At 44.6% G+C, this 25,268-nt stretch overlaps 1 protein-coding gene across 5 annotated transcripts in view; it reads right to left on the bottom strand.

The window, feature by feature from the left end:
- The window catches only part of SAMD12 (sterile alpha motif domain containing 12), a 212,245-nt gene that overhangs the window by 34,799 nt on the left and 152,178 nt on the right, over window positions 1–25,268 (bottom strand). For 2 of the 5 annotated variants that reach the window (XR_014566801.1, XR_014566803.1), the window contains exon 5: window positions 10,409–10,471. The exons of the other annotated variants lie outside the window; for them this stretch is intronic. The gene's annotated coding sequence lies outside the window, so the exon portion shown is untranslated. The remainder of the gene's footprint in view (window positions 1–10,408; window positions 10,472–25,268) is intronic. 5 annotated transcript variants of the gene reach the window in all.

The following is a 25,268-nucleotide window of genomic DNA, read 5'->3' as shown; positions in this document are numbered from 1 at the left end:
AAGAGGAGGGGTACCTCCTATCAGCTCCAGCCAGTGTAGTGAATGGTGAAAGATGATGGGAGTTATGGTCCAAAGGATTGGACTCAAGGGCATCCTGATCAAATTTGCAGATGACACCAAACTGGGAGGGGTGGCTAACACCCCAGAGGACAGGATCACACCTCAAAACGACCTTGACAGATTAGAGAACTGGGCCAAAACAAACAAGATGAACTTTAACAGGGACAAAAGGAAAGTATTGCACTTGGGCAAAAAAAATGAGAGGCACAAATACAAGATGGGTGACACCTGGCTTGAGAGCAGTACATGTGAAAAGGATCTAGGAGTCTTGGTTGACCACAAACTTGACATGAGCCAACAGTGTGACGCGGCAGCTAAAAAAGCCAATGCAATTCTGGGCTGCATCAATAGGAGTATTGCATCTAGATCAAGGGAAGTAATAGTGCCACTGTATTCTGCTCTGGTCAGACCTCACCTGGAGTACTGTGTCCAGTTCTGGGCACCACAGTTCAAGAAGGACACTGACAAACTGGAACGTGTCCAGAGGAGGGCAACCAAAATGGTCAAAGGCCTGGAAACGATGCCTTATGAGGAACGGCTAAGGGAGCTGGGCATGTTTAGCCTGGAGAAGAGGAGGTTAAGGGGTGATATGATAGCCAGGTTCAAATATATAAAAGGATGTCATATAGAGGAGGGAGAAAGGTTGTTTTCTGCTGCTCCAGAGAAGCGGACACGGAGCAATGGATCCAAACTACAAGAAAGAAGATTCCACCTCAACATTAGGAAGAACTTCCTGACAATAAGAGCTGTTCGACAGTGGAATTTGCTGCCAAGGAGTGTGGTGGAGTCTCCTTCTTTGGAGGTCTTTAAGCAGAGGCTTGACAACCATATGTCAGGAGTGCTCTGATGGTGTTTCCTGCTTGGCAGGGGGTTGGACTCGATGGCCCTTGTGGTCTCTTCCAACTCTATGATTCTATGAAAGGATTCAGAGGGCATCAGGTTCAGGAAGACTGATTTACAGGACTGGTTTTCAACTGATGGGAGATGCAGCTGACCGCAGACTGCAATGAAGCTACCGTATACAGTGGTACCTCGGATTACATACGCATCAGGTTACGGACGCTTCAGGTTACAGACTCCGCTAACCCAGAAATAGTACCTCGGGTTAAGAACTTTGCTTCAGGATCAGAACAGAAATCGTGCAGCAGCGGCAGCAGGAGGCCCCATTAGCTAAAGTGGTGCTTCAGCTTAAGAACAGTTTCAGGTTAAAAACGGACCTCCGGAACGAATTAAGTACATAACCAGAGGTACCACTGTAAATATAGGTTGGAAAACTGAGAAGTGAAACCCCAGCTGGACTAAAGGTGGGTCAGTTCCACCTTTGAAACTGTTAAATACTATTGGTTTAAAGCAAGGATATGGCCTCGTCCGTCCTAGTCCACAGGATCAATGGTAAGGGACGATGGCAGCTATAGCCCAGAATTTAAAGCCCTGCATTAAGGAAAGCATTCAGCAAACAGGACACCCAACACAGAACAGGCTCTCTCTCTCTCTTGGTGCCCCCTGCTGTACTTTGGAGTGAGGGGCACTTGGGAGCAGGCCTTCTGAGGTGGGCTTTCACTGGATTATATGTGCCCTTGAACTGTTATAACAACAGCTTTTGTTTACCTGGAGGGTGAGAGGTGTGAGTCTGGCCACAACCGCCATTACTGGAACCCAGCAGGTTGGTTGTGAGGGAAGGTAGTCCTCAGGTTCCAAAAGGTCCCCCTCCCTCCAGCTCTAGGGTGAGATCTCACTTTATACTGCAATGCGCTCTGTGTGCGGCTACCTTTGAAGGTGTCCTGGAAACTGCAACTACAACTAATCCAGAATGCAACAGCTAGACTGGTGACTGCGGGTGGCCGCCGAGACCACATAACACCTGTTTTTAAAGACCTACATTGGCTCCCAGTACGTTTCTGAGCACATTCAAAGTGTTGGTGTTCACCTTTAAAGCCCTAAACAGCCTCACCCCAGTATACCTGAAGGAGCGTCTCCACCCCCATCGTTCTGCCCGGACACTGAGGTTCAGTGCCGAGGGCCTTCTGGCGGTTCCCTCACTGCGAGAAGCCAAGTTACAGGGAGCCAGGCAGAGGGCCTTCTCGGCAGTGGCACCCGCCCTGTGGAATGCCCTTCCACCAGATGTCAAAGAGAAGAACAACTACCAGACTTTCAGAAGTCATCTGAAGGCAGCCCTGGGTAGGGAATCTTTTAATGTTTAACAGACCACTGTATTTTAATATTTTGTTAGAAGCCACCCAGAGTGGCTGGGGAAACCCAGCCAGATGGGCAGGGTATAAATAATAAATTATTATTATTATTATTATTATTATTATTATTATTATTATTAGAAACAGTAGGATCTAGCTCGGGCCCACAAACTCCTAGGCTTCATTCCCCCAAGGAATTATGGTAATTCTGTTACAGATTCTGAGAGGAGACCCCCTACTGCCCTGATAGGGCTGCTTAACTATGAACCCCATACTTCTCAACTGCCCTGATTTAATCGGGACACCTTGTTTTGGGGGCCCGTGTTCTTGCATGAGTCACCTGGCTCCTGAGATATTGCAACTCTGAAAGACACGCATTTTTTTGGGGGGAGGGTTCATGCTCTCACATGGGTCATGTGACTCATGCAGGAGCAAGGTCCCCAAAAACGTGCACCCCAGTTTTCCTCTGTGACATGTCAGAGGGCACACAATCCCTTTTCACGTGGACTTCAGAAACTGTAGCTCTGTAAGGCAAATAACCCTCAGCACCCTTAACAGAATTCAGTTTTCAGAATTATTTGTTTTCATATCGTAGCATATCACAGGGTTTAAATGAACGGTGGGAATGTGGGCCCAATTGACCATCACCATGCCAACTGTCAAAGTGGCACATTATGGATGCAAGAGCCTGTTAGGTACACATATACATGAGGAACTTGCCGCCCAGCTCTTCCTCAGGATCAGGCTTTAATTTCAGACTTCAAAGATTCCACCTCGCAATGGAAAAGAGGCCACTGTATAGAAAACACATCTTAGTATTCTGTACAGCTTCTCTCCACTTTTCAAGGGTGGAAGAAACTTTCCCAACAAGTCCTTACCATTATTAGTTATTAGCTGCTTCAATGTCAACTGTTCTTTTCTGCAACACCAATTAATTTGAGGTCCCTTCTCTTACACTTATTCTCAACGGCCTCTACATTTATTCCAGTGTAATCCTTTATCGCTAAACTAGAAACATACTTAACGCTGTATAATTCAACTCTTTAAAGTGTCACATTGTACGTCCACGGTTGACACGTTTCCTCCTGGCTCCTGTATTCTGTCTCTTGGTGTCACAAGTCCACAGTGAACCGGTACCCAATTTAGCACTCTATTGAGGCCTGATAGTTATTTAATATTGTTCTTAAAAGAGATTTCAGCCGCTGAATCGTTACACATATATACTGAAGAGCTCTGAGCGCTTTCAAACCCTTCTGATAAGTGATCACAAATTCTATGGGCATGCTTATGCAAGGCTGTGTTTATCTTGCAATGCCACAGCAGCACAGGAAAACACAAATCATCATACAGTCATACCTCATAAGTCGAACGGAATCTGTTCCGAAAGTCCATTCGACTTCCAAAACATTCAGAAACCAAAGCGCAGCTTCTGATTGGCCGCGGGAAGCTCCTGCAGCCAATTGGAAGCTGTGGAAGCCCCGTTGGACATTTGGCATCCAAAAATACTTCGCAAACCGGAAGACTCACTTCCAGGTTTGCAGCGCTCAGGAGCCAAAACATTCAAGAACTAAGCTTTTTGAAAACCAAGGTACAACTGTTTTGGGTTTAGGATTCAGCTGCCTGAAAATCTAAGCTTTCATTTCAGAATTTTTAGAAAGCATTCCCCACCCACCCACAAGACACACTTGAATGTTTGTGGGCCACATCTGCTAAAATTCCGGAAGCAGCAGAGGTGGCTCAAGAGAATTTTCAATGACAGCAGTTGGGATTTAGTGGCATTCCGACAACTAGAATAAAATTGTGTGAACTGATCTTTAAAACCCTGTAGCATGAATTATGCAAATGTTCTCTACTGGCATAACATGTACAGGTCACTGAATCCAGGCTTTCTAGATATATATTTTTTAAATCAACTACGGCAAATATGCAAGGCCCTAGATATATGGAATTGTCCATGCATGTCAAAGCGATAAACAACTACCTGACATTCAGAAGACATCTTAAGGCAGCCCTGTTCAGGGAAGTTTTTAACGTGTGATATTTTACTGTATTTTTGGTTTTTATGGAAGCCGCCCAGAGTGGCTGGGGAGTCCCAGCCAGATGGGCGGGGTATAAATAATAAATTATTATTATTATTATTATTATTATTGGTTAATTTGATTATGCTACTTTCCACCACATCTTAAAAATCCCTAAAGCAGGGATGGGGAGCCTGATGTTATTGGACTCCATCTCCCAACAGACCCAGCCAACATGGCTAATGGTTAGGGATCATATGAGTTGGAGTCCAACAAACATTTTTTTTTGGGGGGGGTATAGTTTCCCCATATCTGGGCTAAAGTATTTGAGGCATCTTAAGTTTAGGGGGAAAGATGGTGGAGGTTGCAGCGCTACGCCCAATTACACGGGTGCAAACCATACTGAACTGAAGTAAACTTGTGAAGGAATCGGCCTATTACGGAACCGGCTTATAAAATGATGCACAATGTGAGCAAAGCGGATGGAGACCCTTTGCTTTTTTTGTTAGAACTCGGGGTCACCCAGCAACAGATTCAGGGCAGTGAAAATAAGGTACGTAGCACAGAATTAATTTAAGGTCTCCATTGCCTGAAGATGTGGTGATGGCTGCTCACTTAGATTAGATGGGGATGAGACAAATTCATAGAGGTCTATTAGGCAGTTACTATGTAAATGCACAGGACGGGGGTGGCGCTGTGGGTTAAACCACAGAGCCTAGGACTTGCAGATCAGAAGGTCGGCGGTTCAAATCCCCACGACGGGGTGAGCTCCCCTTGCTCGGTCCCTGCTCCTGCCAACCTAGCAGTTCGAAAGCACGTTAAAGTGCAAGTAGATAAATAGGTACCGCTCCGGCGGGAAGGTAAACGGCGTTTCTGTGCGCTGCTCTGGTTTGCCAGAAGCGGCTTAGTCATGCTGGCCACATGACGCGGAAGCTGTACGCCGGCTCCCTCGGCCAATAAAGCGAGATGAGCGCCGTAACTCCAGAGTCGGCCACGACTGGACCTAATAGTCAGGGGTCCCTTTACCTTCTGCCAAATGTTGTTGTAATGCAGTTCCCATCCACTCTGTCTATTGCCTGTGCTGGGCCAAGCTGATGGGAGTTGGAGTCCAACAACATCTGAAGGGCACTCAGTTCCATACCCCAGTTCCTATCTCCAGGTCTGGAAGAAGTGCTGCTGTATATCAGTAACAAAGCAAGACCTTTGTGGTCTTTCCAGAAGTATCTTGCTAGCCACAGGGGAAAGCAGGGTACTGGAGTAGACAGATCAGGGATGGAGACCCTGTGCTCCAGGTATTGAAGGACTCCGACTTGCATCAACCTGAACCAAGCATGGTCAATGGTCAGAGATGATGGGAACTGCAGTCCACTATATTCGAACCACAGAGACCTTTGTTGTGATGTGTTGTGCTTACCGCCTATGTGTCCCACACCTAACAACAGGAGCATTTCCCCATGTGCATAGCTGGGGGCATTTAGTCTTCCAAATAATGGCAATCAATCAATGCCTGCAGTAGGCCAGGCAAGGGCGTGTCTGCCTTGTTCTTCTGTGGCAACACCATTAGGCCCAGCAGGCAGATCTCGTTCATGCCAGCTCCCTCTGGCTCCCCTCTCTTGTTTGCTGTGGCAACTGCTGTGGCAAATGCTCCCCTGCAGTGATTGATGATTCTCTGCATCTTAGTGGGTAAGATTGCATCAGCAGCACTTGGAAAGTAAATGGCACTGTCAGACTCCATTCCAGGGAAGCGGGAGTACTTGGGCCAAGTGCATTAATGAAAGCAGGCAGAAACAGACAAGTACAGAGTACCAGCACAATACCTCACTCACAGCCGTCACTAAGCGCAGCGTGCCCGTACAACGCAGTAAGAGTCATTTCACTGTTAGTGATTGGCTTCCAGCGCTGGCTGTCAACAAGCCAGACCATAGGAAATAACTGGAACAAGACATGACTATGGGAATCACAGAAACACAGAATTTTAGGGTTGAAAGTTACCCACAAGGGTCATCTAGTCCAATGCAGCAACGAAAGCATCCATGACAGATGGCCATCCAACCTCTCCTTAAAAACCTCCAAGAGAGTCAGTGTGGTGTATTGGTTAAGAGCGGTGGACTCGTAACTTGGTGAACAGGGTTTGATTCCCCGCTCCTCCATATGTAGCTGCGGGGTGACCTTGGGCTAGTCACACTTCTTTGAAGTCTCTCAGCCCCACTCACCTCACAGAGTGCTTGTTGTGGGGGAGGAAGCGAAAGGAGAAAGTTAGATGCTTTGGGACTCCTTAGGGTAGTGATAAAGCAGGATATCAAATCCAAACTCTTCTCCTCCTCCTTCTCCTCCTCCTCCTCCTTCTTCTTCTTCCTCCTCCTCTTCCTCCTCCTCCTCCAAAGAAGGAGAGTCCACAACCTCCTGAGGGAGTCTGTTCCACTGTCAAATAACTCTTACTGTCAGAAAGATCCTCCTGATGTTTAGTCAGAATCTCTTTGCTTGTAACTTGAAGCCATTGGTTTGAGACCTGAATTCCAATAAGGAACCTGGAAAAGAGGAAACTGAGGGGAGATACGTCAGCCATCTTCAAATATCTCAAGGATATGGAAGATGGAGCAAGCCTGTTTTCTCCTGCTCTGAAGGGTGGGACCTGAACCAATAGCTTCAAGTTACAAGTAAGGGGATTCTGACTGAACACCAGGAAGGACGATTCTGAGAGTAAGAGCTGTTCGACAGTGGAACGGTCTTCCTCAGGAGGTTGTGGACTCTCCTTCCTTGGAGGTTTTCAAGCAGAGGTTCTGTCATGGATGCTTCCCTGAGATTCTTGCATTGTAGAGGGTTGGACAAGATGACCCTTGAGAATCCAAATTTAAGATTCTATGATTCTATGAAACCTCCAATAAGGTTCTGTTAAGGAGTGTTTGCTTCTTTGTAAAGGTAAGGCCATTTCCACCATATTCTAGCTCAACAGAAAACAGATCAATGTGTGGAGATCCCAGTTATTAAAATGCTAGTCTAAATGTTACAGAATACCAACCAGCAAGTCACTGCCTAGTATAGACCCATTCTTATCTAAATCTTCCCCTGTCACCTAATAAAAATGGCAATGGAATTGTTTCATAAAAAATATTAGATTGTTGCTTTAAAAATGAAATCTTCAACATGACTGAAAACTGGCACAAGCAGGCAGTGGACCCAGAACATGGGAAATTCATCTCCAAACCCCAAGGCTATCCAGAATGGGGTTATTATAAGAACATAATACGAGTCCTGCTGGATCAGGCCGAAGGCCCACCTAGTCCACCATCTTGTTCTCACAGTAGACAACCAGCATATGAGTGCAAGAGGGTCCAAAAAGGCTGAGGTATCTGTCCAAAAGCAGAAGGATCTAGGGAAGCAACAGACAGGTTGGATATGTGTTCAGCCTGTTCTGGAGAGGACTGCACTTTCCATAAAGGATCCTCTGGAGTAAGATTCAAAGTTTTGGGGCAATCCATCTTGGTCACCTGAGACATAAGTGGCTGCTGTGGCTTTTACCAACTAAGGTTGGTGTGCCTTCCCCCAAAAAAGCACACTTTGGCACCTGCTTTAATATATTTTCGATGCTAGGCAAAAACCATTTTATCTGGCCAGACCTTTACAATTTCACACAGTGTTGTGATTTATAGTGTGATTGCTGGACTTGTTTTCCAACGTCCTGTTCCAAGGATGGGGAACCTCCAGCCCACTGGATGTTGCTGGGCAAGTCTCATCCGTCCATGTCTTTGGCAATGCTGATGGAGCCATGCAAAGACCAAGAGAATAATAGAATCATCGAAGTGTAGACCTGGAAGGGGCCCCAAGGATCATCTAGTCCAACCCCCTGCAATGCAGGAATATGCTGTTGTCCTGTATGGGGATCGATTCTATGACCTTGACATTGTCAGCACTACGCCCTAACCAACTGAACTATCCGCGGTCACAGGTTCTCCATTCCTGCTCTGCTCTATAATGTATCATAGCTTTATTTTAAAAAATATATATATTGATCACTTGATCAAGTGATCTGCTCTCAAGTTCTAACTGCCTTATCTGATGCTTCTTAATTTGCAACTGTACTGTATTTGCAATTTATTTTTATTTTGCACACTGCCCAGAGAACTCTTGTTACTGGAAGGCCGAGGCACGGAATAAATAAGCAAAGGATGGGAAATCTCTTTAAGCTCAAGAGGAAACAGGAAACACGTACTGGAATAGATATTAGCTGGAATTTACACCTCGTGCTGTAAAGACGGAAATATTCAAGTTTGTAACTGGACAGTCAGATGATCAGTTACAGCAACAGAGTTGATAGCAAATTAAAAATAAATGAAAAAAGCCAGACTTTTTCATACATTAAAAAAACCCCCTATTGGTCATTTAGCATGAATAATAGCTTGCATATGGTTGCTAAAAGTAATGGGGCAGTTGCCTAGCCAAGTGGAACAGGGGGAGAGAAAAGGTAGTAATTGAATAAGAAGAGTCAAGTGAGAAGTAATCTGCATCCTGGTTCGTTCTAAAATATAGCGTCTTCAGCCTACAGAAGAGAAACTCTACACATCATAAATAACAAATGGAAAAGTTTCCTTGGGCTAGCTAAATATCCAGCAGAGTGAATTTTCATTAAAGAGACACACAAAAAAATGAAACCATCAGTTGTGACACGATCCCCTGGGGGAGAATGTACTTCAATCATAATCATCCATGTTTTATATCTCATTCTCTACTTACATCTTCTCAATAAAGCCAAGGATTCCAAGCTACGCTGGTGCAAACTGTAGCTACAAGTAGTGGGAATTGACCCACCGTCTGCAGAAATGACTGCATGGATCATTTACCTAACCTGCATAGTGAAATGAGGCTTATTTACAAGTTTAGCTAACCTTTGGAATGTACTGCAACCCATTGGATAAAACCAAAAAAAGGTGCTTCAATGGCTAGTACAGTGGTACCTCGGGTTACATACGCTTCAGGTTACAGCCTCCGCTAACCCAGAAATAGTGCCTCGGTTTAAGAACTTTGCTTTAGGATGAGAACAGAAATTGTGCTCCGGCAGCATGACAGGAGAAGGCCCCATTAGCTAAAGTGGTGCTTCAGGTTAAGAACAGTTTCAGGTTAAGGACGGACCTCTGGAACGAATCAAGTTCTTAACCCGAGGTACCACTGTAGCTGTGCCTCAGCTGTTGTTCTACTTCAGGTGATGTTCCTAGTAGGCAGGTGAGGCATTTGGGATGGGCAAGTCTACGTGGGACTCAGACTGGCGTTGGTTTAGGATGCTGCTTAAGCAACAATTAACTACAGGCTGAGTCTGGGTGGTTAGCTCCATCCTCCAAGTAGAATCATAGAATTGTAGAGTTGGAAGGGACCGCAAGGGACATATAGTTCAACCCCCTGCAATGCAGGACTCTTTTGCCCAGCATGGGGCTCAAACCTGCAACCCTGAGGTTAACAGTCTCATGCTGTACCGACTGAGCTCTTATTTTTAAAGGGGCCTTGCTTGTTTCAACAGCTGTAGGCTCCACCGCTTGGGGGAGATGATGGTTGCAACAGTCGTCTGTGCAAGCAGGAAGGCCAGACACACAGATTTTTCAGTAGGATCACCTTGCCAACAAAGGTCCGTATAGTTAAAGCTATGGTCTTCCCAGTAGTGATGTATTGAAGTGAGAGCTGGACCATAAAGAAGGCTGATCGCCAAAGAATTGATGCTTTTGAATTGTGGTGCTGGAGGAAACTCTTGAGAGTCCCATGGACTGCAAGAAGATCCAACCTATCCATTCTGAAGGAAATCAGCCTTGAGCGCTCACTGGAAGGACAGATCCTGAAGCTGAGGGTCCAATACTCTGGCCACCTCATGAGAAGAGAAGACTCCCTGGAAAAGACCCTGATGTTGGGAAAGATTGAGGGCACAAGGAGAAGAGGACGGCAGAGGACGAGATGGTTGGACAGTGTTCGCGAAGCTACCAGCATGAGTTTGACCAAACTGCAGGAGGCAGTGGAAGACAGGAGTGCCTGGCGTGCTCTGGTCCATGGGGTCACAAAGAGTAGGACACGACTAAATGACTAAACAACAACAACACAATATTATTCTCTTAATTTGTTAGGTCAATCCATTAACAAACGTTTAACTAACTAAAAATATACCTGTGATAGAAGAGAATGTCTTTTTCTAAGTCGATGCCTGTTGTTAACACATGGATGCAAGATCTAAAAACAAAGAAAACAACACTCATTGCTTCAGAACATTTAGTTTTACTCAGATGCAAATGCAGCTGATGGATGAATGGACGAAAAACATATACGTTAAGCCAATTTTTGATTGCTTTTAACTGGGTGGCTGCCAGGGCTAATTTTCAGCTGTGAATCTAGAATCTGAAGATGTAGTGTTTTGGACTGGTGGGTACCATTGCCTGTGTTTGACAAAGCAACCAGTTTTCCCCCATGTTTCCATTCCTTTCTGCACTTCTTCGAATTTTGCAAAGCAGTTCTACAACCCAACATGCATTTATTAGAGGGACTTCTGCAGTCAGATGAATATATTCATAACAATAACATACAAAAAGGGATATTAGGGGGAACTGCTTGCAAAATTGTGTATATTAATCAAAATGGCATACAAAAAATGTGTCTATTAGGATAAGTTTGTACTAAAATGCTGATGAGTTTTCGTTGGGATTCTATTATTATTATTATTATTATTATTATTATTATTATTATTATTATTATTGTTGTTGTTGTTGTTGTTGTTGCAAACAAATGTAGGGGGTCTGAATTCCAGAATCAGGAACATGAGAAACTAAAAGAACCAAAATTGGCAGATCTGCCTAGCCCTAATAATTCTTTTTAACCTCACCAGCATGGTTATAATCTCAAAATACTAAACGGATCTTTGGCTCCTGATTTCAGTACAGCACTTCAACTGTTTCCTCATAGGTACTCCAACATCATTCTGTAGCATTTCATTTCTGTGATGGTGGCTGCAAGTCATGTCTTCTACCCCTCAGACCCTCCCATGAGTTCACTTCCCAAGTATGGAAGGGTTGGCTTTGGTTACTCACTGTCACGGGCAAGACAAGGTGCAAATCCTCAATGGCACCTTCCACTGTGCCCTCACGCCATGGGTTGGCAACCTAAGGCCCATGGACCCCCACCGCCCGCTCGGTTGGCTCCTGTGAGCCATGCTAAACTGGCGCAGAGCAGAGCGGGGACCGCCTTCTATGATGCTGGCCGGCTTCCTATTGGTTGCAGGAAGCTCCTGCAGCCAATGGGAAGCTGCGCACGCCTCCTCAGCACCAGAAGGGGCGCCATTTATAGTGTTTGCTTTTGTGTGCATGTGCGCGCACACACACACTGGCCCACCGCGGCGTCTGCAGGACCGTGAACCGGCCCAAGCCACAAAAACTTTGCCGACCCCTGGGCTAGGGCCAAGTCCTAGAGCTAAGTGACTGGACACTGGATTATAGCTCACACAAGTCAGAAGTGTGATGCATGTCACTTTAATTTTTCAAGTAGGTGTTTAAGTAGGAAAGGTTTGTTAAGGAGACATATGTTTGTAAGAGGAGGCAGGAAGATGGATTGGACATAATTTTGTTTTACATTTTAAAGTCTGGAATAATTTATATGCTGTATGGATGGATTTTTATTAACCTTTCCTACCTGTGCTAAAAGCTTTAGATGAGACTATTTTAAATATCAAATGTTCCATGCTTTCCATTTTTGTGATTCTATTATGCAAATTCTACTCATCTCTTTACTTTGAAACATCACATAAGCTTCAGCCAGATCCCCCCCCCCCCTTAAAAGTCTTAATAATAGAAAATGCAAGCATCTAAGCTTGTGGGAATGAGTTCTGTCCCACTGGATCGCAAGAAGTAAATAAGAGCGAGTAACTCGGTATTTATTTATTTGGGTTTATTTTTAATGTGCATTTATATGCACATCTGTCTCCAGAGCTTTGCAGACCACCTTGAATCCTACTTGATTCCTCCCCCACCCCCAGCTGTTTCAATTATCCCAGCACTACCTGAAGCACAAAACACCAACTGCAGCATTCAAAAGCAATTAATAAGAACATTCTGGCTCTGTTCATGCATTATTTTCTTGGAGGGAATACGCCGCTTAGTAGGACACATGCACTTAAGCCGATCCTTTGTATTGCATGGGGTGGGGTGGGGGGAAGGAATGAAGAAAGCAAACACCCCAAATCTCAGGCTCGGTTTATACAGGATGCAAGCAGTGGAGAAAGTGTTTACCTGCATAAGTGCTCAGTGCACCACTGTCACATTCAAACACTTAAGAATGTAAGACAAGTCTACTGGATCTGGCCATTGGCCTATCTGGTCTCATAACCTGTTCTTGTTGGGGTGATCAAATGCCTAAGGGAAGCCTGCATGCTAGACATAAGCGCAACAGCACTCTGCCCATGTCAGGAATGAGCCAGCTCCAAGTGAAGGTTTGCAGCCAACTGCAGAAAGAAGCCAAGAACAGAGAGGCTTAGATGTTAGGCAGGCAGGGGAGAGCAGACAGCTGAAGACTTCGGCTCTTCCTGACCTTGATGGGCAGGCTGATAAAGCAGTAGCTGAGAGCAGGCTAGAACACAGCCAAAGCTCACAGGAGGCACAATCAGGCACAAACAAATTCAGAGACAGTCTCTCAGAACAGGAAGAGGTTGGAGCTGATCCAGTAAGGGTCATAAGTTCAATATCTTCTGTCAACACCGGAAGGAATCTTCAGAAGGGTCATCTTGAGTAATGATGGCGGAGGCTTTGTTAGAGCCGTCTGGAGCTATCTGTTTGTTTTTGCAATAAATCCTCCTTTTTAATTACCTATGCTTACTATGTTATCAAGCAGGGAACCTGGACTCCTGGCAGCCCACCAGCAGTTCCAGAGACTGGTATTCAGAGGCATAATGCCTCTGACAGTAGAAGTAGAATATGGCCAGTGTGACTGGTAGCCACTGATAGCCTTGACCACATCGAATTCGTCAAATGCTTTTTTAAAGCTATCTGAGTTGGTGGCTATCACTGCCACCATCACGTTCCATGTGTACCATCCCATATATGTGTAGCATCAGTACACCAATAATTAGCTGCCCAGGTGGAGATGCTATTGGCATGTACATGGAACAGAGCATTCATACCCCAGTGGGCAGGAGGGGTAGTGATGAAACTCTTCTTACATGAGTAAGTTTTCTCTGCAGTCCAGGTCCCTTACACACTGGGCATTAGTAAGGCATTAGATTCAGAAAAGAACCCTTCAACACCCTAGATATCTGTTTTAGGTGCCATTCGGTAGCTGATTAATGTGTGTTGTCCCAATGGCAGTAAACTATGTATTCCAATAAAGAAACAGCGTGGAGTTCTGGAGTTTAGAATAACTACACCTGTCTTTCTGGACAGGAATAGTCTTTTTTTTTTTTTAAAAAAAAACTGTTTTAAAGAAATGAAAGTATGCATACACTACACTGTATTACGATTAAGTTTTTGATGTATCTCGTTCTGCAAACCACCCCACCTTTCAGAAACACATTGTAAGGTATAGTTTAGTGTTTGCCAGCGGAATGGAACAGATATCCATTCTCTGACCCCGAAATGTACTCTGGAGGTTTGGAGTTGATTTGTGATGAAACAAGGAGATGCAGGAGAAGAGAGGAAAAGTCCCATCATGCAACTTGGGTGACAATGGACAACACCCATTACTTTTAAAGTGGTTTTAAATCTTTGGTTGACTTCTACCACAGCATTGTCCAGTGCAATGAACAGAGTCTTGCTCTTTACCTTTACACACTCTCATTCGCCTTGATTTGGCAAAAAAAAAAAAAAAAGGAGCAGAAATTCTAAGCAACTTATTTCCCCCTCATCTCATCCTAAAACTTATTATGTTATTTAATGAGACCCAGTGTCATCGTTGTATTATGCAAGGGTTTTCTTTGTGGATTTGCATCAACTAGTAGCGAATTTGCAAACAACCAGTTTAATGATGGAATCCAACTGATCCAAAAATTTCAAAGGGAATTGCTGGCAATTATCAGCTGTGTTCAAAGCATACTTATTTGATCTGCTCATTTTGATTATCAATTAAGAAGATAGTGCCAAGTAGGCAGTCCCTGAGTTTTAATTACTTTGAAATCTGCACAGACTTTTGGCAAATGACTTTTATTCAAGCTTGCACAATATACCTTTTAGCTTTATGATTCATTTAGGTTTGAAACAAAACAAAGCAAGTAAAACCCAATTAAATCATTTAACTTCCAGTGCTTGCTTCGGCAAGGAACACCGACATTTGGTGTCCTATGATCACGGATCTAGACATATATCCGCTGTGATTAGGGAGCTGCTTATTAACACTGCCTTCCTTCCTTCTTTTTTTTTTAGGAAGGTGTTTTCATCTCTCAGAGTTTATAACTTTCCAAGAGACAACATGATTGCGAGGCAGGAAAATGGCTCCAAGCAACTTCCAGAGGAGAGGCAGCATGGCGCAACAGTGCGCGGCTTAGCACAGGAAGGATTAAAATGAAGAGAGAGGATTTAGCTTTAATTATTTTAACTCAAAAATAAGATGATTAATTAGGATCAGAAAACAAACAAAATACCATACGGCCAGGACGATAATTGTTAATGGAGTGGTGAAGGCATTGCCAATTCGGTCTAGTATCTTCATTCTCTCTTCCCCTCACCCTGTTAAAAAATGTTGAAAGAATAATCCTTATTGCCTTGCCTTGCTTTTTTATGTAAGCAATGCAAGGTAACAACAACAACAACAATTTATTTATACCCCACCCATCTGGCTGGGTCCCCCCAGCCACTCTGGGCGGCTTCCGACAAAACACTAAAATACAATAACCTATTAAACATTAAAAGCATCCCTAAACAGGGCTGCCTTTAGATGTCTTCTAAAAGTTTGGTAGTCATTTATCTCTTTGACATCTGGTGGGAGGGCGTTCCACAGGGCAGGCGCCACTACTGAGAAGGCCCTCTGCCTGGTTCCCTGTAACTTGGCTTCTCGCAGTGAGGGAACCGCCAGAAGGCCCTCAGCACTGGACCTCAGTGTCCGGGCAGAACAATGGAGGTGGAGACGCTCCATCGGATAAAAAGGTTATCCTTTTTTTGCAACCCCAATGCAAATAACCTAGTAGAATGGCACTGGAGGGAACACTCTGAAAGGAGGCCACAGAAAGAGAGCAGATCAAAGTGAATAAGCATCCTGAGGTGTCACGCCACTGCTTGCCCAAGAGCTTGGATATAGCTTCCCATGTTCATATTGAGATATCATAGAATCATAGAGTTGGAAGAGACCACAAGGGCCATTGAGTCCAACCCCCTGCCAAGCAGGAAACACCATCAGAGCACTCCTGACATATGGTTGTCAAGCCTCTGCTTAAAGACCTCCAAAGAAGGAGACTCCACCACACTCCTTGGCAGCAAATTCCACTGTCGAACAGCTCTTACTGTCAGGAAGTTCTTCCTAATGTTTAGGTGGAATCTTCTTTCTTGTAGTTTGGATCCATTGCTCCGTGTCCGCTTCTCTGGAGCAGCAGAAAACAACCTTTCTCCCTCCTCTATGTGACATCCTTTTATATATTTGAACATGGCTATCATATCACCCCTTAACCTCCTCTTCTCCAGGCTAAACATGCCCAGCTCCCTTAGCCATTCCTCATAAGGCATCGTTTCCAGGCCTTTGACCATTTTGGTTGCCCTCCTTTGGACACGTTCCAGTTTGTCAGTGTCCTTCTTGAACTGTGGTGCCCAGATATGAAGCTACCTTAGAGAATTGGTCCATCTAGCATAGTACAAGGCACTTTTGACTGGCAGCTGCTTTCCACGGTCCCTAGAGGAGGACCTTCCATAACCTGCTATTTGCCCATCAAACTGCAAATGCCTGGAACCTGGAGCTTCTTGCCTGCAAAGATGAGCTATGGTCCTTTTCCTGCTGTGGCACGCAGCTAGGAAAGTGTCCTGGGAAGACAGCCACGCAAAACCCATAGCTTGCAGTGCTCTTGTCCCATTGGGATATGTGGTCCAAAGGAGACCAGACTAGGAAAACCAAGATAGGCTGTAGGATTCATAGCGTGGAGAAGACCAGAAGTTCATCTGTTACTGAAATTATTTGTTTTCTTCAAGAAAGGAAAAAACACATCTGAAACAAACTAACTGGACCCATGGTCCTGCCTTACAATGAGCTAGATCAGCCTTCCTCAACCTGTTCCCCCCTAGATATTGCTTCAGCTCCCATAACCTGCAGCCAGCATGGCCAATGGTCATGGATGATGAGAGCGGTAGGCCAAAAAACCTGGAGGGCATCAGGTTGGAGAAGTTAGACTCAGGGCAGTATCCAGGAATGTTCATTTTTCAGAAATTCTGCTGGGGTGCTATAATTCATGTATACAGCATGTACCACTATAAACACATTGCAATTTACTGCAATAAAAAGAGTGTGTGTGTGTGTACATTTTCTTTTGGTATTCGTGTGTGCATGCTTCGTTGCTTAAGAGGCACAACCAACACAGTGTGGCAGAAAATCCTCAGACCAAGGCATTTGACAGCACAAATAAAGGAGAGTGTTTTATTCCAGCTTCACACTTGCTGTTTATCAACATGAAGTTCAGTCTCTGCAACCCGCTGTTTTGGTGATATAGTGCCTATCTGCTCGGTAGCCAGTCAAGGCCAGTCAAGTTATTTTGGCACCTGACCTGAGCCAGGAAAACCAACAAACACCTCTCTCCCTGCTCCCCGGCCATCAAAAGACAACAATAAATCAAATAACTCACCATTAGCCTTATGCTACAAATCAGAGGCATTCACTCCACTCTGTCATATGGGCCCATGCAGGCAAATTGCATCATATGCCCTTCAGCTATTCTTCCTCATTGCATGCCAACCCACAACAACCTCAGCATCGGAGTGGTCAGAGAAAATAATTATAAAGAGGGGCATACAATCCTGAGAAATGCTATGAAGATGGCGGCTGCTGTTCTCCTTAGGGCTGCAATTGTAGACACACTAATTTTGAAGCAAGCTTGCTGCCACAGGTGCAACTAATGGTCACCAATTTGGATGCCTTCAAAAGAGGATAAGAGGAATAGGAAGAGGCTTTCTGTGGCTACTAGCCATGATGGCAACGCTCTGCCTCTAATGCTGTGGGAGGGATATTTTTTGTTTGCTTGCTTGCTTTTCAATATAGTTTTATTGACTTCCAATATATAACAATTACAAAAAGAGAGAGAGCAAGGGATGCAAAAACAAAATCCCAGCTCGCCCCCTCCCTGCTACAGGACACATCAATCTAGAGAAATTTGCCGAAGTCCAATCTGTGATTTCAGCAGCTGCCAATATTCAGGATCATCAGTAAAGTGTTTTATACAAGGATGCCATGCTTCAACAAAATCATCTACATCACTTGTATTATTTAATGCACGTATCTCTTTGTTAATTTTTCTGATACGGCAATAGACCTTACAGTTTGTTTACAACGAGAGATACACAGATGTTCCAATCCTTTCTAGTTCTGTTCCACTCACTAGTAGGCATGTTGCTGCTAAAAGAAAAGTAATTAGTTCTTTATAACAAAGGTCAGATTGCCCTTCTTTAAAAACAGATAACAATCCCAAACTTGGTGTACATTCCACATGTTGACCCATGATATAGCTTATTTCTGTAAAAACCCTCTATCAGAAGGGTTTTATATGTTCACACGTCCATGCACTACAGTGGTACCTCGGGTTAAGTACTTAATTCGTTCCGGAGGTCTGGTCTTAACCTGAAACTGTTCTTAACTTGAAGCCCCACTTTAGCTAATGGGGCCTCCCGCTGCTGCCGGAGCACGATTTCTGTTCTCATCCTGAAGCCAAGTTCTTAACCCAAGGTACTATTTCTGGGTTAGCAGAGTCTGTAACCTGAAGCGTATGTAACCCGAGGTACCTGTACATGTGAAATCTTGTACCTATACTATTGTAGCCGCTGCTGGAGGGATGTGTTGACTAGATTCAGATCCCACCTTGCTCTGGTACCTGATGAATTGTACTTCAGAAAGTGTATGGGTCGAGGGGTACCCTGTTCCTGGCTTGTGGCTTTGAAGTGCTACCTGACCATCAAAAGAAGCTACTAGTGACATCCCTTTTTATTTTTGCAAGGAGTAGCATTCAGAAACGGAAGCCTCCACCTTCATCTCAAAGTGGCAAAGCCCCAACACAGATTCGCCACCTCTGTGAAAAGCAGGTCATATAGCAGACTACAGAACCAAGATATTCCCACGTTAAAGCCACTTCACACTCGGAGACGGAAGAAGCTACCATCTCTAACTTGACAAAAAGGCTTTATTGTCTGCCTGAACCACTTAGAAGAATATTGCCTTTTTATCTTGACACTGGGTCCTTGACATTTTATGAAGACTGACAATCCACTCCTTTTGCATCACCATGCAAATGATGTATCGCCAAGGACAGGTAACAGGCAGGATGGGTATCGGAAACAAACATGAAATCTAAACCCTGGAGATCAGCGTCAAGGAAGAGGACAAAAAGGTGTTCCATCTGCATCAAATACAGGAGACAACCTGTGCTGACTGAACTGCACCAAATGCAAGCATTCAACAGCGGTATTTTAGTATGTTCAGTTCTCTTTAGGTAGTGGAATGCTCTTTCTTCAATCACAGCATAGCTCCTTTGATCCCACAGACAGGTTTATGCATTTCATGGGCATTACTGACAATGGCAGATAAACACCGCATTAAAACTGTAGCTACAGCACCGAAGGAGGAGGAAAATGTGTTTGAGGCCTATGTAGGGTGTTCAATCTTCAGGCTCTGAAGGACCTCATATTCCTCACTGTTACTTAAAAGTTCAGCCCTTGGAGGAATTTAAGATGGAAGACTTTAAGGTTGAGCAGCGCATCATGACCAACACAGGGATGCCACTGAAATAGTTCCGCTCCCCAAATAATACATAACTTCCCAAATGCTCTGATGTCAACAAATGGCGATCGCTGCTGTCTGCCGGCAGCCATTGACTTGGTGCGGGGAAGGGCAGCCTGAGGTCAAGGTGAGACCCTTACCACTTTGATATACAGCACGTGACTGGCATCTATTTTATTTATTTATTTATTTCATCAAAACACTGATTGACGGTAAAAAATAACAACTCAAAACGGTTTACAAAAGATAAAACGGGGGGGGGGGGGGAATCGATAAAAATCTACAACCCTCCTTTAAAACACACAGAAGACAAAATATTTCATCACTGATGACGGGACAACCTTCTTCTCTGTACCTAAGGGAAGCAGGCTCGTTAGGGGACTTGTGAGAACAGTGGTTTATATGCCTATGGTTTCACCACATTTTGCCTAATGGTAGGCATGGGTTCAGAAGTGAAGAAATATACATGTTGATGGTCTGGATGCATGGGGAGAGTTGCAAAACAGAGGATATCAGTTTTGGCAGCAGTCCCAGAGTTGTTGTTCTTCTATCACGTAGTTCTTGACGAAAGGTCCTGTTTACTTTTGTGTCGATTGCTTTTAAGGTAATCAGAAACAGCACTGCAGAAGGTAGTCTAGGGTTTCTGGCAGGGACCAGTGTCTGGTTCAGAACATGAACCCAGCCCTCAGGCCTCAAGTCAAAAGCCACCATTAGCAGCGGCAGAGAAATATGCCCATGCACATTGGTGGAGCATTATCTGCCAACAATGTGAACTGTGTGTCTGTTTGGGGTCCTAGATCTGGTCCACAGAGGTATGGAATGAGAAATATAAAACGGCACCAAAATAAAGGTTGAGACACGGGTCAAAGAATAGATTGAATTAATGGAAGTTGTACAGGACAAAGTCAGTGTTGGCTTGAGCCAATATGAGCAAATCTTCCATAAGGCAACACGGAGTTGAAGTGCTAAGAAAAACAACACCTGTGGCTGAGACTACTATTTTTAACCATTCTCCCCTGGTTAAGTCAGCTGTCACATGCCTGAAAAACAGGTACATGAATGGATTTTGGAAACCATTAGGTCCTCAGTTTCACTGAGTGGGACAGTTTCACTAAGCAGGAATGAATTTCTGTATTCATTAGCCCTGAGTCATGGAAAAACAGTAATAAAAAGGGATACTTAACACGAACATATGAATGTCTCAGAAGAGTAATAGAAAGCCTAGAAAAGGCGTTTCTGGAGCATTTTTCCGGCATCCCAACTTTCTCTACAAACTGATTGTCTGAGTAGTTAAGCATAGGCTGAGATTCTTCAGAGAGAATTCAATCACTATTTTTGCAACATGCACTGCACGTCAGTCAGAAGAGTCTTGGCTTCAGTTGCTGCCAGGTAGAGAATTAGTCTAGACTTGGGAGTAACAGGAACAATTATTTAGTGCTTGCTTCCAATCCAGATCCTATCAATTCTGAACCTTCTGAACCACGTTGGTGTCTTATTGCCAATTCACATGACCAAACCGTGGTGTTGGAACATGTAGGTTGTGTGAATACACGCAAAGTTCACCATATACACATCACATTTACTGCTCAACCCGCTTTCGGCAGATGTGCAGCTCCTGGTCTGAAATTCTGGAGGGCCGTTGCCAGAGCCTCCTATTTGGTTATAAGAACCGGCCTAAATAGGAGATTAACTCCCAAGGGAAAATCGCATCTGAAATTGTCAGCCATGGCTAAAACTCCCTTCTATGCCAAGCAAGAATAGCCAAGCAGGTTGTTTCATTCTTCTTTGTTCATGCTATATGCATGGACTGCTTAGGGGGTGGGATGCAAGAACAGGGCATTTGTTAAGTGGCTGGTGCTTCTCCTCTACAGAGGAGCAGTGTCTGCTATTCTATAACCTGCAAAGGTCATCAGTCAGAGGTGGACTCAAACTGCAGGCCTTCTGGGAGTTGGACCAGAGCATTGCTCTAGTTGCCATGACTGCTGACTGGAAAAGCAATAAATGATTTTTTATCACAAGCTGCTTGTGAGGGACTCTTCCTTGCTCTATCCAGTTCCAACGTGGTTAGTTTCTGGTGTTCCTGTCCCCTACAAAAATCCTTCCAGTGAGCTGACTTTTTGTCTCTGCCATGGAGTAGCAGCTTCGCCTACAGTACATACACCCTTATTTCTGTCCCCTGTATAGTCATGCAACCATTTCTGTCCCTGCAGAAGACTTTTGCCATGCTGGCACCAGTCTTTGAGGGGCCCTGTGTCAAAATGATGATGATGATGATGATGATAACAACAACAACAACAACAACAACAACTTATTTATACCCTACCCATCACAACAACAACAACAACAACAACTTATTATTTATACCCTACCCATCTGGCTGGTTTTCCCCAGACACTCTGGGCGGTTTCCAACACAATATTAAAACACAGTAATGTATCAAAAATTAAAAGCTTCCTTAAACAGGGCTGCCTTCAGATGTCGTCTGGTAGTTGTTTTTCTCTTTGACATCTGATGGGAGGGCGTTCCATAGGGTGGGTGCCACTACCGAGAAAGCCCTCTGCCTGGTTCCCTGTAACTTGGCTTCTCGTAGTGAGGGAACCGCCAGAAGGCCCTCGGCGCTGGACCTCAGTGTCCGGGCAGAACGATGGGGGTGGAGATGATCCTTCAGATATACTGGACCGAGATATCCTCTGTGGGTCCCTCTGCCTTCTATCTGGCACCAACACGCTCCCTCTGGGCTCAGTCCCTACTGCTGCCTTGAGGCACAAGTGAGTAAGGAGGCAGCAGCAGCAGTTGTTGCTCCTTCTTCTGGTTCCTGCTATCCACTTGCCCTCTCCTATTTCGCCAGAGAGAGAGAGACAGCAGGCAGCCAATGGCAAGAAGAGTACCAACAGGCCAGGGGGCTCTGGTAGACAGCTGCAACTCCCCTACTAAGACATGAACCACAGCAGGTGCCCGGCAATGCCGACCACTCATGCCAGCCACACTCTCTCGATTTCCTGGGCAACGCTTCTCCACACCCACCTTCACCTGTCTAAGATGCCTTCTGGTAATCTACCTTGGCCTCAATTCTCTGCCTGGCAATTTTCTGTTGACCTTCACTCATGTGTCTGACCCTAGAAGCTGGAGATGTTACCTTCTATCCTCCATGACATGGCACTGCAAAAGCAGAGCGCAAGAATCTCACTGGGTTTGGGAACGCCCATTGTTTGTAGCTGAAATAACCCATCATAAAGAATGCTCACACAAAAGCTGTAACTATTTCTGCAAGTTATGCAGAGAGTTATGCAAGTTATCCAGCCAGTTATTTAAGCCCGAGACCCGAACCCTAAATTAGATTCAGAGATAGTAAATCTGGAGATGCATGTGATGGCTACATAATTTGCTGAGAGACAAACAAGGGCTCGAGCTGTGACTTTCTGTGTCCTCTCGTGTCACCATCCCCAGAACAGACTTTCGACTGTGCAAACATAATTCTTTTGGTGTTAGCTGCCAGGTGAGGGAAAGGAAAGCAACTTCCCAGTCCTCTAATACAAGACACAAATTAATACAAGACCTCTCCAGAGGGTTCGATCTGTGCTAGCAATGAAGACAAAGTTCTTCCTACCATACCACCTGCAGAAAATACACACAACTATTTCACAATAGAAGCCAGCTCCAGAAAACAGTCTCACATGTTCTTAAATGGGATTACACAATCTGTAATAGGGGCAGACATTGTGGTGACCTCCATTTGTTATTGGAGCACAACTCCTTTCAATTCCAGCTAGCATGGCCAGTGGTCTGGGATGATGGGAGTTGTAGTCCATCAACATCTGGAGGACACCATGTTGGCTTCCCCTGCTCTATAACAAAAACTAATATCCCATAATGACAGCTTATATTCAACAGCTGTGATGTTCAAACTGTGTTCCAGAGAAACCCCTTGAAAGTTATCAAAGTCCCCAAGTCAGAAAATCAGGAGTGGCGAATGAGTTTCACCGAAGGACAGCTTATCCATTCATGACTCGACTTTCCCCACAACATGCAGACACAAGAATGTGTTGGGTATGTCCTATGGCACAACTCTCACCTCAAATGGGGCAGTGGTGAGACCAGACAAACCTAAAATTAACAAGGCATGTGGTAGAACATGTCCCAGAATCCTTTGCAGCATTTCTTCTCTAGACAGAATTCCTTAAGTGGTGAGAGACACCACTCTGTAGAAAACTCTCCACAACATCCATAGCTCAGTTATGAGTGAGCCTGCTGTCTCCTTGAGATCACAGCATACTGTACTTGGAAATAAAGAACTGGTTTATACAGAGAGTTAGACAAATGGTCCATCTTGCCTAACACCTGTAACTCTAATGGTCAGTGGGTCTCCAAGGCCTCTGGTACAGATCCTTTTTAAAAGAAAATAATGCCCTTTACCACTGAATGTTGATCTGTTAAAGGTAAAGGTAAATGGACCCCTGACTATTAGGTCCAGTTGTGACCGACTCTGGGGTTGTGGTGCTCATCTCACTTTATTGGCCGAGGGAGCCGGCATATAGCTTCCAGGTCATGTGGCCAGCATGACTAAGCTGTTTCTGGCGAACCAGAGCAGCGCACGGAAACGCCGTTTACCTTCCCGCCAGAGCGGTACCTATTTATCTACTTGCACTTTGGCGTGCTTTCAAACTGCTAGGTTGGCAGGAGCAGGGACCGAGCAACGGGAGCTCAGCCTGTCATGGGGATTCGAACTGCCGACCTTCTGATCTGCAAGTCCTAGGCTCTGTGGTTTAACCCACAGCGCCACCCACGTCCCTTAAGGACCCTCAAGTGTTATGTTGCTTGCACAGATACTATTGAAGCAAGAGACCTGCACATAGCAAAGGAGTCTGTGCATTATAGACTGGCATCATATGAGCAAAGTGTATGGGTAGCTGAGGAAACTCAAGTTACTTTTGCTAAAAAAAAACCACAGGCTTTGCCGACAAAAACATACACCCATTTTCAGCCAGAAAGCTATAAGCTCTTGAATTTACATTCCAATTGTCTCCGAGGACCAATTGAAATGTTCAGCATGGTAGGAAATTGGAGCGAATGACTGGAAAACGAGTCCACCTTGACATGTTCCCCTAACATCTCTCATCACACCAGGAGTGTTCAAACACCATAATCCACACAGGAAACTGATGTCATAAAAATCACTTTGTGAGGATTATGTTGTTTCGGTGTATCTCACAATATTCAGTGTGTCAAGGTGAACTCAAGTTTTCACTAGTTCCTTTCTGATGTGTTAAGCTATCCTGGTTAAGGAACTATGCCATTCCATTCAAGAAGCAGGTGGAAAGCGTGGGGGGATCTGTACTTAGAGCATGCGGACATCATTTGCCAGCACACAATGGACTTCTAGGAAGGAGAGGTACTTCCCAGGAGTCAAAAAAATCATGGCCAGGCTTGGTAGCCAACAATTGCTTCTACCAGGTAGTTGGAATGAAGTCAAAATGTGCCTTAGCAGATATATAATATGCGTGTCCCTCTCCAGTGAGCAAGCACAACATGCTCTGCCCATGCTTCATATGCTCAATGCATTAAGGAGTCTCTCTGGCCTATATGGTCTGAGTCTCTGCACCTCTTTCTCTAGAAATGAAAATATGCCATCTATTTCTAGCAAATGTTTCATATGTTGGGGGCAGGGTGATCTGCCTGAGTGATCTGCTCTTACTAGAACTGGGAGATATGCCAAGCAAAGCAGGGTCCAAATTTTACCATTAAAAAGGGGGTGGGGGTGGAATACAAGTGAGGAACACAGATATAAGAATACAGAAATCTTTTTGCCCACCATTGGACTTGAACCCACAACCCTGAGATTGAGTCTCGTGCTCTAACAACCGAGCTACTTTTTTATCCTTTTTTTCACTAACATGTGCATTCTAATGTGTACTGTCCTCTAGTATATGAATTTGTGTAGAACTACACTGCAAAATTTGGAAAAGTGAAAATTTCTAACAACAGCTGTGCGTCAGGAAATGAGAATTAGGAAATTTCCTTCTAAATGTGAACTGAATAGAATCCTGTCCCCCCCCCCCATTCTTACGTCTTACAATTATCACACTTTCGTGAATGC

This window comes from Podarcis gaigeae, assembly GCF_964106915.1.
Source record: "Podarcis gaigeae genome assembly, chromosome: 7".
Classification (NCBI taxonomy): domain Eukaryota; kingdom Metazoa; phylum Chordata; class Lepidosauria; order Squamata; family Lacertidae; genus Podarcis; species Podarcis gaigeae.
This window is presented reverse-complemented; position numbering and strand designations above follow the sequence as displayed.